Source organism: Gastrolobium bilobum, unplaced genomic scaffold, assembly GCF_033153095.1.
Source record: "Gastrolobium bilobum isolate Gb01-03AN ecotype WA unplaced genomic scaffold, APGP_CSIRO_Gbil_v1 utg6668, whole genome shotgun sequence".
NCBI lineage: Eukaryota > Viridiplantae > Streptophyta > Magnoliopsida > Fabales > Fabaceae > Gastrolobium > Gastrolobium bilobum.
Genome location: NW_026898778.1, coordinates 123,627 through 131,680, shown reverse-complemented (window position 1 = coordinate 131,680; position 8,054 = coordinate 123,627).

Genomic DNA, 8,054 nt, shown 5'->3' with positions numbered 1-8,054 from the left:
TTTAACACTTAATTACGTTAAAGCATGCATCTTTATACTGATTAAGGTCCACACCCCAGTTGGTTACTTGATTAACCCATTAAACATGCAAAGATCACACATTTAACCCATTAAAACACAAGCTTAAGGTAGGTACAACTCACCAAAGCTCAAAACAGAGGATCAATGGCTCTTGGAGCTCACCACACTGCCTCTACAGGTTCTGGAAACGAGGTGTACGAAAATGCACACAAAAGGTTTGTCCTTTCTTCACAAAGAAGCTTCTTGAAGCTTCACAAGCCAAGAACAAGACTCCAACCACCTAAACAACCCAAAACAGCAGCTCCACACACCAAGGTCAGCACCCTCAACTCAGAAAATGCCAGCAACACACTCCCAAAGATCACTCTCACTCATCACAAGTGTTTAGGAGAAGAATAAGTGAAGGAAATGGCCTCAAAGCTCAAGAAATGGTGAAGGCAAGTGAAGGAGACACCAAGTCAGCAAGGAGACCCACACTCAGCAGCCACTCACGCACAGAAACTGAGGTCCTAGGATTATGTGCCAATCATAAGGCTATATATAGTGGTTTAACAATTAAACACACAATATTAACTTTAATTGTTACGCTTAGCATTTTAATCCCAAACTTTGGAATCTGAAACTACACATTTTTCCAAGAATTATCATATTTTTCTTATAATTTTCTGAGCACCTTTCCGGTACGCGCTTTTCAAAGCCAGTACCGGTTTCTAGCACCAGTTCTCCATATTTGGACTTGAAACTCGTTTTACAAGTCCTACATATCATTCTAGTAATTATCATGCACTTATTATAATTTTTCGGGATACTTTTTCAGTACGCATTTATATCGACTAGCAGAACCGGTATCTGCATTTTTCTTCCGAAAAGCGACTTTCAGCATTATTACTCACTTACTATAATTATTAAAGCCTCATAATAATTATTAGGGTCAATTATGGAATCATTTCATATTTTCTCATAATTTATTAATTAAATTCCTTAATTAACGGTGCGGGTTCTTACACTAACAGACATAGCTTGTTGTCGCAGCTGAAATAGATTGGATTTCAGCTGATAAATCTTTGGAGCATTTTGAATAGAGTACTGTTCACGTAGATCATCCCACAGTGCTTTGGCAGTGGAGAAATAATGAATATATGGCTTGAGAAGCAGATCAATAGTGTTGTGGATCCAACTATTGATCATGGAGTTGCAAAGAGTCCAAGCGTGAGTTTCATCAGATGTTGCATTAGTAGGTTTGTGAATGGAGCCATCGATGAAAATGATTTTGTTCTTGGCAAGGAGTGCATTTTTGAATGCTTTGGCCCAAACGTCATAGTTGGTTTCGCCTTTTAACACGATGTTGGTGAGAAACAAGCCAGGGCTATCATATGTGGGCATGAAAAATGTGGAACGAGGATCAGAAGGTTTAAGGTTACGTTCGGTGGCTGTTTCTGATGTGAGATTTGCATTGGCATTGGCATTGGCATTGTAAGAATCAGAATCAGCCATTGGGAAATTGGATCGATACGTTTAAACTGATACCATATAGAAAACACATAAGACTTGAATGTGTTGTTGTATTTAGCAAATGGCTGATAGCCAATATATACACAAGGTTACGATTATACAAGATGATGGAAGATCAGCTAAAATAAAATATACAGCTAAACAAACTATACATGGAATAATAACAAACTATTCATGTTATCAAAAAAAAAAAAAAATAACAAACTATTCTTGCTAAAGACTAGGACTTAGGTTGTTGAAGGATAAGATCAAAGGTGATTTTATCCTAACAGAGACCTTTAAGTCAAGTATCCTTCTTGAGTCATTTTAATGTCGTTGATCTCATTGATCTTTTGAGTAGGAGCTACATATTGTCAAGAAAAACCAACTCTGATATCAATTGATATCAACACTTCAGCCTCGTACTCATATAATTTTTCCTGGAGAGTTCAAATCTTTGACAACCCTCCTCCAGGATGTCTTAAAAGTCTTTACAGCGATACTCTAGGGGACGTTTGGTTGAGGAGAAATTTTTTGAATAATAGGGAAATAGTTGGAAAGTGAGTTTGGTAGAAAAATGTTAAAAAAATTGTTTGGTTGGAAAAAAATTTACCGGAAAAATTAGGTAAATTTTATAAAATCTATGTTTGGTTTGAGGTAAAATATAGATGGGAAAATAAGTTGCAATTACGAAAATATCCCTGTTTTTAAATTTTTTTGAATCACCTACCCTTTACCTTTACGAAAATAAGTAGCAATTAGCAAAAGTTGAGGGTATGTTCGTAATCTAATTTTTCACCCATTGCTCCATTTAGGTAGACAACCTCCAATACCACATCTGAATCGGAAATCTGTTGCCTTGCATTTGGGTCTAATAGACATGCAAAGTGGATGGTTGGGGGAACTGATTTTGCTAGCCAAATATTCCAAACTCTTCAACCAAACACGGTCAATGAAGAATCCCACTTCTCCAATGACTATCTATCTCATGAGATAGCTCCAACCAAACGCCCCCTAGGAGTTTGCTGATCTAGGTTATGTGCCTAGGTCCTTTTTTTTAATTCCTAATACTTTTTTTAAACAAAGCAGTGTGATTATTGAGTTTATTAAATTTAGGTGATAAAAATTTCACATCACTAAATTATATTGATTAAATAATGGGTTCATTTTTTCTGTAGATAAGTTATTTACTTTGAGCCCAAAACGACGTCGTTTTGGTGCAGAAATCAATGTATTTTTGTAATTATAATAGTTATTCTCATTATAATTTTTTAATCTTTCAACCCAAAATGATATCATTTTAAGAATGAATATAGATAATTTATCTACAATGTAGAAACATTAAAGGGAAAAATATTTGTCATTTTAAATGACCTAAAATTATGTCATTTTAAGAGAGAGATAGACACAAAAAAATATTTTTTTTATTTAAAATTTAAATTAAAAAAAAACCACTCACTTTCTCTCCCATGATTTTCATTCTTTGTATCTATCTCTCTCTTAAAATGACATAACTTATGTCATTTAAAATGACAAACACCAATCCCAACATTAAAACCTTAAATAATATAGTTCCAACCTGCGGTTTAATTCAAAAACTTCACATAGTGTGGTTTCTGTTAATTTTAATCAATGGTAGAATAATAATATGCATAAAATTAAAGAATAAAAAAAAAATTAACATGAAAAAATTCCTTAATTTAAGAGGAGATAAAAAATTTGGACCTTCATTGGATATCTCAATCGAAAGAGATCAACTCGAAATAATATCATAATCAAGAAGAACAAGTCAATCTATGACACAAAGTAGAACCTAATCTATCATTGAAATGAACTCAGAAACCTGACAGATATTCTAGTCCCTCAACTATCCCTCAAAAATTGATTTTTATTGTCTACGCAGCCAACAACTATAACACCCAATTCGACTTAACTCTAAGTTGCTAAGTACAAATAAGAAAATCACATTACAAGCTTGCCAGATCAAGCAAATCTATACAAACAAAACCTGAGTAAAATTATAAAAATATCATCAAACATGAATTGCTTAAGAGTGTGGAATATATATAAACTTTTTTTTTTCTAAGTCCTCTCTTTTTCTCTTATAAGTTTTATCTCTTATTTTAATTTCTTTCTTATCTCTCTCTATTTTTTTTTCTTATCCTTATTTTCTCTTAATTCTAAGAAAGTTTCAAATAATCAAGATGATAATAAAATTAATTTAATAAACCCTTTATATGAAATCAAAGATATATTTATTTGTTTTTCATTATGCAAGACTTTCATGTTAATCCTGAAGCTATTATTCACTATTTCTTGCATTTTTCTTTACTAAATTGCGTTCAAAACTCAAATTTCACTGTTAAATTGTTATGGACTAAATCCATATCCTAATCATATCTCCAATCAAATATTAGGGTATATCTAAAGAATATCTTAAGAATATCTCAACAACACAATCTAGAGGAAATCAAGAGATAAGATTCCTTGATCCCATCAAATAAGACAAATATCATATTGTTAGTATTTGGGTGTCCTAGAGACAATCTTATTATTAAATAAGGACATAGATGTAGACCTTTTTAATATTGTCGCAAATAAATAAAAGCACTCTTTATCTTGTTTCATAATTATGTCTCGATATTAATGTTAATATATTATGAATAACTTGATAAACCCAGTAGAATAAAATAGGTATCTCTTGAGTATCTGTGATGAGATCACAATCATGAGGATTCAAGAATACCGGATGTTTATTCCTAATTTTATGTTCCTAGTCTAGAGATACTGAGAATGGGGTCAGTAATCTCGGGTAAGGCTAGCACGACTTATCTACTTGTATATGGATACAATGTATAGACCTCATGTGCTACAGATATGGAGATGTCTTAGCTAAAGTCGTGGGTGGACCTATAAGGGATTAGCTCGCACTGAACGGACCCTCAAAGAGACTCTATGAGGAAATCTCACAGATAGTATCATTAGAGTAGTCTCTATATATTTGGGTATGTCTTTCCTTAGACCAGAAGTTATCACTTAGACTGTGTTCTAGAAGGCATGCCTTGATTGTATACCTCGTCTGCCTGAAACATGGAGACTCATAGGTATGCTCTTGGGCTTGTCCTGATAGGGCACAGGGCTAGGGTAATAAGCTGAAGGAATTCGTCAAATCTCTGTGAGAGATTAGGTTATCCTTAAACCGGAGAAATCAGGATGACATTTACAGTGACTCGGGAATCTATGCATAGTAAAAGAGATCATAAGATATCTGCCTTTAGAGTCAGTAAATTGAAGACTCCCTATTTCATAAAAAGCTAACCCTAAACCGCAAGGGATGATACATTTCTTTACCCTAGGTTTTATAGGAAGGTAACCGAGACGAAGGGACAAACATACGGCAACCAAATATGTTTAATAGGATGATCAAATCATTAATCTAACTAGTTCTGGGGCAACAAAGCATTGCTAGTGCTCTGTGTTGTCATTAGATGGGTTGTGGGCTTATTGGGCCCAGGCTCATTTATGTCAGTGGCTATGTTGGACCTAATGGGTCACACGCAAACACCTAATTGTCTAGATGCTCTAGCATTAAAGGTATTGGGCCTAATAATAGTTATTAGCCCAAGAAGTTGTTTGGAACTCCACCTAAAGGGGTGGAGGGCGCATGGATCATTGTAATGGGCTTGGATAGTCCAAGTCATTACTAATTAATTTAATTAGTTAAATTAATTATCAAACATTTAAATTTTGAATTTTGGAATTTAAAATTTGAAATTTGAAATTTGAATTTGAATTTGAATTTTGAAATTCGAATTTTGAATTTGAAATTTGAATTCGAATTTTGAAATTTGAATTTTGAATTTTGAATTTGAATTTGAATTTGAATTTAAAATTTAAGTATTTGAAAGTTTGAATTCAAATGTTTGAAATTCGAATTTGAATTGGCTATGAAAAGTTGTTTCATAACAAAAGGATAAGATGAGATCTTGTTGGAACATATCAAGAGGAATCTTTTGGACATAATCTAAGAAGATTTGGGGTGCTGGTTTGGCTGTTAGTTAGTCATCAGAATCAGCTCCAGAAGATACGATCTGTTGGGAGAATATTTGAGTGATTTGATTCAAGTTTGAATGCAACTACTCAAATGTATCTGGTATTTGATTTATGATCAGATATTTGATTAGGTTTTGAACCTAATATATCATAAAGATATGATAGGATGTTGTTGGCAAGATTTGATGAGATTTGATTTGCAACAAATCCTATTCTCTCTCTCTTTGATGGAGCGCCCTTTTGGAAGGGATTTTTATTGATTAAAAATCTGATTTGTTTTTAACAAATAGGCTCCTCTTGTGCGCCTCTTTATATATGTTCCTTCTAGGGTTTTAAAAAAAAAACCAAGCCATTCTCTTCTCCTCTCCTGCGCCACTTTTGTGAAGATTTCACATTGAAAGCTTCACTCTTTCAAACACTTTTTTTTTTTTTTTTGATAACACTTTCAAACACTTTTACCTAGCCTTTCTCTTCACACAGTGTGCGCTTAGCAAGCCTCATTGTAGTGATCACTTGACGGTTTCACAAGAAGGAGTTCTTGCACCTAGACGCAGTGGGTGGTGTGGATCAACGTTAGAGGGTCTGAACCCTTCTGACCTACCTTGATCATCACGAGTTTTCACGAACAAGGTAACATCATGCTTTCCTAAAGCATGATCTTGAATGCATGTGTGTTCCGCAATGAAAAAGTTTTGTTTTTCCCTCCAGCATGCATCGGCCTTTAAGGCCATTTCCTACTTTCACATACTAATTGGGAGATCTCATCAGCCTAAGTCTAAGAGGTAACCTCTATAAATAAAAGGCTAAAGACCTCAGGTACATATTTTTTTATCTATTTATTATTACTGTCAACATTATGCACACACCCACGTCTTGGCTACATGCCCATTGATAGTGCGCAGTGATTTGAAGTATCGACTATAAGCCAATCGAATATTTATCTTCTAGATATCTCTGAGCGCATACCCTTAACATATCCTTCTATTGTTCATTAGGGCCTGTTTGGTGTGATGTATAAGACCTGATAGTATAAGCTTATACTATACGTTATGACATTTTCAGTTGTTTGGAGTGACCATCGTATAGTATAAGCTTATACAGCAGGACCCCTTTATACATCAAAGTGATGTATAACTTAATCCAGCCTAGGAGTGGTGGATTAGGCCTGATAAGGGGTTGATGTATTAATATTGCTTACAAAGTACAATTTCCAAGAATTAATATAACATTTCAATATTTATATATTAAAATAATCTTTTTTAATATATTAATTTTTAAAATATTAAAGGATATTATCTTATACAATATCATACCAAACACTGGATAGTATTAAAATTTAATCCGGTCTTATACAATAAGGTCTTATACTATCAGGTCTTATACTATCATGCCTTATCCTATACTATGCACCAAACATGCCCTTAGTACCGAACATAAATGATATAGTCTCACTTATTTATTAGGAAAATTGAAAAGTTATGTTACAGGAACATAAACCTTTTTTTTCCTACAGATACATAGAAAACAACACCAATTTTTTTTTTTAAAAAAAAATACTGCAAACCCCACAAACATTGTGGCTGCAGGAATTTGGGAGTTTGGTCCTGCAACATTACGGACATAAACCCCTTGTTTATTATCATTGAAATCATATAAAGAGTGAGATTGAATAACACTAAATTATTTACTTTTATTTTTATATTAGAAATCATCTTGTATTAAAGAAATTATAAAATTAATATTAAAAAATCTGAGTTTAATGTTTGTCCTTTTAAAGAATATAGAATTGTATCATTTTAATTAAAAAAGAGAGATAAATAATGAAAATAAGGAGGAAAAGTGGATTTTTTAATTTAAATTTTAAATAAAAAATATGAATTTTTTTAATTAAAATAAACATCCTTTAAAATAATTAATATTTTTCCCCATACTAATAATTGATAATTGGTTAATTGAAAAATTATTTTATCATTATGTAAACAATTTCATAAAGCAGCGGGCAAAAAAATTAATTTAATGCATTTTAATTAAATAATTACACATTTATTGCAGTTTCAAGAATAATTACGAATTTATTGCACACTGTGACGCCCCAGTGAGGCGTCTCACCCTAGGGGAAGACGCCCCAATGGGGCGTCTTTCATCTGGTGTTTACACGTGTCATACTTTTTTTCAAAAAAATAATAATTTAATCATAAAACTTTTGAAAGCCATAACTTTTGACTCGGGTATCCAAATGAGGTAATTCTTTTTTTGATTCCACATAACTTTTTGAGATCTACGCAATGATATCTCATTTGACATATTTTATTTATCATAAACACAATTTTATTTCTCATTTGACTAGGATCTGAATAGAATCATATCGGCATTTGAATTATAGAATGGCATTACTATTTGCATTTATGTTTAGATTTGAATCATCAGGTTATTATTTACATTTAAGTTTAGATTTGAATCATAACGTTGGTATTTGTATTTTGTAATTT